Raw genomic sequence first — 7,072 nt, forward strand, 5'->3', positions numbered from 1 at the left:
TTTATTGATCTTCCAACAGTTGGCAATGAGAGGTTTGAACTGACAGAGCTCCAGAGTTCCTCTGTGGAGATGGGAGAACCTTCCAGAAGAACAACCATCTCTGCAGCACTCCACTAATCAGGCCTTATGGTAGAGTAGCCAGACAGAAGCCAGTCCTCTATAAAAGGCCCATGACAGCTCGCTTGGAGTTTGCCAAAAGGCATCTAAAGGACTCTCAGACCATGACAAACAATATTCTCTGGTCTGATGAAACCAAGATTGAACTCTTCGGCCAGAATGCCAAGCGCCACATCTGGAGGAAACCTGGCACCATCCCTACGGTGAAGCATGGTGGAGACAGCATCATGCTGTGGGGATGTTTTTCAGCAGAAGGGACTGGGAGACTAGTCAGGATCGAGGGAAAGATGAATGGCGCAAAGTACAGAGAGATCCTTGATGACAACCTGCTCCAAAGCGCTCAGGACCTCAGTCTGAGGCCAAGGTTCACCTTCCAACAGGACAACGACCCTAAGCACAACGCCAAGACAACGCAAGAGTGGCTTTAGGACAAGTCTCTGAATGTCCTTGAGTGGCCCAGCCAGAGCCCGGACTTGAACCCCATCGAACATCTCTGGAGAGACCTGAAAATAGCTGTGCAGCGACGCTCCCCATCCAACCTGACAGAACTTGTGAGGATCTGCACAGAAGAATGTGAGAAACTCCCCAAATACAGGTGTGCCATGCTTGAGAAGACTCAAGGCTGTAATCACTGCCAAAGGCGCTTCAACAAAGTACTGAGTAAAGGGTCATGAATACTTGTGTAAATGTATATTTCAGTTTTTTATTTTTAATACATTTGCAAACATTACAAAAAATATATTTTTTTGTTTTGTCATTATGGGGTATTGTGTGTAGATTGATGAGGGGAAGAAAACATGTTTTTTTCTTCTCACTTTTAGAATAAGGCTCTAACTTAACAAAATGTGGAAAAAGTCAATCGGTCTGAATACTTTCCGAATGCACTGTATATTTGACTCTTTTAAGACTAAGATTATCTCTATAGCTATTATCTCTATAGAATCTATAAACATTGAGGACACAGCAGGAGTTATATAATTTTATGAATTATGTAATTAGGGCTTTCACAGAATCTCTGCTATCAGTGAGCAAGTACAGTCCTGTGAGTCAGTTTCAGATACTGATGTTATTCCAACTATTTCCTCAATCATCTTGAGAGTAAAGCCTTTCCTGTTTTGACATTTCTGAGGAAAACATCCGCTTTCAAAGAATGTAACAAAAGATTACTTAAAGCAAACTGTATCAGTCCAAATCAGTAATTCAGCAAAATCATTTCACTGATGGATGCAGTGAAAACAGGACAGACTAAACAGTCATTGCTTCAACAGAGGCCTCAAAACAGCGATATATGTGACGTTATGGAATCTTTTGTGAAGGAAACGCTAGCTGAAAGTTTCTTAGCAAATGATCTCCACATTCCACAGTTTATGCTCTCGAAGTTGCAGTCAGTGCAAGAAATCCATGTAAAAAACGAATAGTTAAACCAAGTCATATTTCTGAAAGAGGCATCAAAGAATTCCTTTCACTGCAAGCATCCCAAGAAAACAAGATTTGTAAAACATGTAATACTGCTAACAACTTTCAGCGTTCAAGTTCTGCCATCCATGCTCCAAAGATATTACTTGTGAAGGTAGACAGCAGAGACTTGTTTACCCAAGAGCTTGAATCTATCCTGCATATATAACATACACCTCTTTGAATTATCTAGTATTATAGCATTTTCAGATAATTACACATTGCACGCTCTGGTATATCAACTGCACTCAAGTATCAAGTGTGGGCTTTACCTCAAAGAAGGTCCAAGTATTCCTGAAGCAAGTTGTGTTCTATCTGGTATCATATGAAAAGAAGCACAGTGAAAAAGTACAACATTTTCTGCAACGTGTTAGACTGATCCAATGAACCATTGCATTTCTGTTCAGAATGTTGTATCAAGACTGCCCAAATGTGCCTAATTTGTTTATTAATAACTTATCATGTTCAAAACTGTGCACTCTCCTCAAACAATAGCATGGTATTCTTTCACTGTAATAGCTATTGTAAATTGGACAGTGCAGTTAGATTAACAAGAATTTAATCTTTCTGCCAATATCAGATATGTTTATGTCCTGGGAAATGTTCTTGTTACTTACAACCTCATACTAATCGCATTAGCCTACGTTAGCTCAACCGTCCCGCAGGGGACCCTAAGAAAGACAAAAGTAATCTGTACTCTGACAAATGCACAAAGACTGACTCATCTGTGTCGAAACTCTTCCATCTCCACTTACTAAAGAGGATTATAAAATATTAAGCAATGCCGACAAGTGGTTCAATGACCGAATAATTGCCGGGTACCATTATCTTTTGAAGTCACACCTTAAGTAAAAATGTGTGTTAATGTCACCTGTGTCTTTTGCGAGTCAGGAATTACAGAGTCTGCTTTGTGACAGCAAAGGGGTTATGCCAAATGTGCCTGGAACGGTGCACAATTGGTGGCGTTTTGATCATGTGATAGCGCCTGTGAAATTAAAGTCACATGGGACAGTTATAGCTATGCAACATATACTGTAGTTAGTAGAACTAAATGCATTACATTAAATCTTACAATTATGGATTCCTTATGCCAATATGAAAGAGAATTAAAGGATACACAACTTCCACTTCAGAAATACCTGGCATTACAGTATCTGGCAATGAATGGATTTGTGGTGGATGTGACACTAAACTATGAATTTTCTCGTCAATTTTAGAAAACAGTCAGACGGTAGTAGTTGTGATGTTTATGTGTGCTTATTCTCTGAAGCAGCCTTATTAGATAGAGGGCCATGTGAAAACGCTTTGTAAAAATGGCATGCGAGAGTCTGTTTCACCGTGCATCAGTTATCAGAGAGAAAATGACAAATACATTTAAAACTGAACAGAAAATGCCTTTATTGAGCTTGATAATCAGCAAGTCTCCGTATTATGTATCGTCTTCCAATCTTGTCTCTATTTGTCACGTCCTGACCAGTAAAAAGGGTCATTTGCCATAGTAGCATGGTCAGGGGGTGGCAGGGGGGTTGTTTTGTGTGTTTTGGGGTTTGTTTATTTCTAGGGGAATTTGTTCTAGTTTTCTATTTCTATGTTTCGTTTTCCATGTTTGGCCGAGTATGGTTTCCAATCAGAGACAGGTGTCTTTCGTTGTCTCTGATTGGAAGCCATACTTAGGCAGCCTGTTTTCCTTTATGTTTTGTGGGTGGTTATTTTCCGTTTAGTTGTCGTACCTGACGGAACTGTTTGAGCGTTTGTTATTTTGTGGTTTAAAGTGCATTTCATTAAAAGTAAAAGATAGGCACTCAACACGCTGCGCCTTGGTCTAATCCTTTCGACGCCTGTGACACTATTATTGGGTTTGAAAACATGGTTAATAGAACTTAACAGTATACTGCTAACCTTGATAGAAAAGAAACACATAGAGGCCTATAACTTGTAATGAATGTCCTCCACTGTTGTTTTGAAAGCTTGATTATTAACTAGGTAATAAGCCTTTACAGTATACTGCTAACCTTGATAGATAAGAAGCCAATATCCATTGCTGTTCAGAAAGTGTGATTATACTGTGTCCTAATAGACTGGTTAATATTCATTACATTTAACTTGAAAATAGAGATTTTTGTTTTGATAAGTGTCTTTTGTGTTTCTTTTTTGTTGAGTGTGTATTGATTTCAGCAACATGGATAGTACCAGTCCATTTACAGCTGTGTTCCTGGATGTGTACGACATAGCCCGACATAGTCCCCCATCAAAACTACACATATTTGGTTAGTAGAGACCCTAATGAATATTTCCCACCCCACTTTAACTGAGAAAGGTAAGCACATATATATCCATTGTAAGGGAAAGGGAAAGGGGGATACCTAGTCAGTTGTAGAACTGAATGCCTTCAACTGAAATGTGTCTTCTGCATTTAACCCAAACCCTCTGAACCAGATGCGGGGGGATGCCATAATCGACATCCACGTCTTCGGCACCCGGGGAACAGCACAGTCTATTACAGTGTATTGCATTAGGCGCTATAGAGGGGGCAGAGTGAAAAGCCAGCAGCAGGCCGTGTGACACAGTTCACCTCCAAAACTAAACATATTTTCTTAGTAGAGACCCTACTGTAACGGCTGTCGTAGAGAGGGGACCAAAGGACAGCGTGTTGATTGCTCATGATGAATATTTATTGTAACTCAAAACACTAAAGGAAAAATAACAAAGAGAAAAACAAAAAAGCACAGTTCTGTCAGGTACATAAACTAAACAGAAGACCCACCAACACAGGTGGAAAAAAAACCCTACTTAAGTATGATCTCCAATTAGAGACAATGAGGACCAGCTGCCTCTAATTGGAGATCATCCCCCCCCCCCCCCAAAAACGCCCTGACCTACTCTACCATAGAAAATAACATCTTACTATGGTCAGGACGTGACACCTACTGAGTATTTCCCACCCCACTTTAGCTGAGACGGGTGGAAAAGTTATCTCTACAAGCCAACAAGTATCCCATATACCTTGTATTGAATTGCAGTGATTGGAGTGGGTGGAGGAGTCACCAGAACTTTTTATTTAAGATTCACTATGCATAAATTGCTCCAGCATTTCCTGGTTGCTAAAATTCAAATAATTTGCCTAATTTCAGTTTATGTGAAAAAATAAGCATGTATAGTGTAGAGAGTCATTGCACCATCTAAACCGCTGTGAAATATATTTTCCATAACCAAAAATATTGTATTTTCAGCTGTTTGAAGCTGGTGAACAAAACCAAAAGTAAAAGATACAAAAACATAACGTGAAGCATATAAATAGTGCACTTAGAACCGATCTACAACTTCTTAGGTGGCACGGCCTTAACCCTTGTAAGAGGTAATTTTTCCATAGTAGAGTGGTCAGGGCAGACAGGTGGTTGTTTTGGGTGGTTTTGGGTTTTCTGTTTATATGTGTGGTTTTTCTAGATTCCTATTTCTATGTTTTGTTTTCTATGTTTTGGCCAGGTATGGTTTCCAATCAGAGGTAGGTGTCTATCATTGTCTCTGATTGGAAGCCATACTTAGGCAGCCTGTTTTGCCTTTGGGTTTTGTGGGAAGTTGTTTCCATTTAGGCTAGTGTACCTGACGGGACTGTTGTTGGTTGTTTTGTTGTTAAAGTATATTCATTAAAGCAAGGAATGAGCACTATACATGCTGCGCCTTGGTCTCCATTCAACGACCCCTGTGACATTAGGCTTGCTTTCAATGACAGATCAATAAATCCTATTTCTATGTAAATTTGTTCAGGTAGCCCAAAAAGTTTACATATTGCAGCTTTTAACCAGTTGCACAGCAGAATATATCCATTTAAGTTTTGCAGACTATTGAAAAAGTACGATAATATACATTTGCATTTTATAAAAAGTTTATATCTTTAAATATAGCCTACACAATAGCTTTCAACATACCATTACTTGTGTAATGTTTAAAATAAATGCTGGTATAAATATAAATACACTGCTCAAAAAAATAAAGGGAACACTGAATGAATGAATGAATGAATGAATGAATGAAATAGTCTTATTAAATACTTTTTTCTTTACATAGTTGAATGTGCTGACAACAAAATCACACAAAAATAATCAATGGAAATCCAATTTATCAACCCATGGAGGTCTGGATTTGGAGTCACACTCAAAATTAAAGTGGAAAACCACACTACAGGCTGATCCAACTTTGATGTAATGTCCTTAAAGCAAGTCAAAATGAGGCTCAGTAGTGTGTGTGGCCTCCACGTGCCTGTATGACCTCCCTACAACGCCTGGGCATGCTCCTGATGAGGTGGCAGATGGTCTCCTGAGGGATCTCCTCCCAGACCTGGACTAAAGCATCCGCCAACTCCTGGACAGTCTGTGGTGCAACGTGGTGTTGGTGGATGGAGCGAGACATGATGTCCCAGATGTGCTCAATTGGATTCAGGTCTGGGGAACGGGTGGGCCAGTCCATCGCATCAATGCCTTCCTCTTGCAGGAACTGCTGACACACTCCAGCCACATGAGGTCTAGCATTGTCTTGCATTAGGAGGAACCCAGGGCCAACCGCACCAGCATATGGTCTCACAAGGGGTCTGAGGATCTCATCTCGGTACCTAATGGCAGTCAGGCTACCTCTGGCGAGCACATGGAGGGCTGTGCGGCCCCCCAAAGAAATGCCACCCCACACCATGACTGACCCACCGCCAAACCGGTCATGCTGGAGGATGTTGCAGGCAGCAGAACGTTCTCCACGGTGTCTCCACACTCTGTCACGTCTGTCACATGTGCTCAGTGTGAACCTGCTTTCCTCTGTGAAGAGCACAGGGCGCCAGTGGCGAATTTGCCAATCTTGGTGTTCTCTGGCAAATGCCAAACGTCCTGCACGGTGTTGGGCTGTAAGCACAACCCCCACCTGTGGACGTCGGGCCCTCATACCACCCTCATGGAGTCTGTTTCTGACCGTTTGGCCAGACACATGCACATTTGTGGCCTGCTGGAGGTCATTTTGCAGGGCTCTGGTAGTGCTCCTCCTGCTCCTCCTTGCACAAAGGCCGAGGTAATGGTCCTGCTGCTGGGTTGTTGCCCTCTTACGGCCTCCTCCACGTCTCCTGATGTACTGGCCTGTTTCCTGGTAGCGCCTCCATGCTCTGGACACTACGCGGACAGACACAGCAAACCTTCTTGCCACAGCTCGCATTGATGTGCCATCCTGGATGAGCTGCACTACCTGAGCCACTTGTGTGGGTTGTAGACTCCGTCTCATGCTACCACTAGAGTGAAAGCACCGCCAGCATTCAAAAGTGACCAAAACATCAGCCAGGAAGCATAGGAACTGAGAAGTGGTCTGTGGTCACCACCTGCAGAACCACTCCTTTATTGGGGGTGTCTTGCTAATTGCCTATAATTTCCACCTGTTGTCTATTCCATTTGCACAACAGCATGTGAAATTTATTGTCAATCAGTGTTGCTTCCTAAGTGGACAGTTTGATTTCACAGAAGTGTGATTG

This window comes from Salmo salar, chromosome 09 (assembly GCF_965601325.2).
Source record: "Salmo salar chromosome 09, fSalSal1, whole genome shotgun sequence".
NCBI classification, from domain to species: domain Eukaryota; kingdom Metazoa; phylum Chordata; class Actinopteri; order Salmoniformes; family Salmonidae; genus Salmo; species Salmo salar.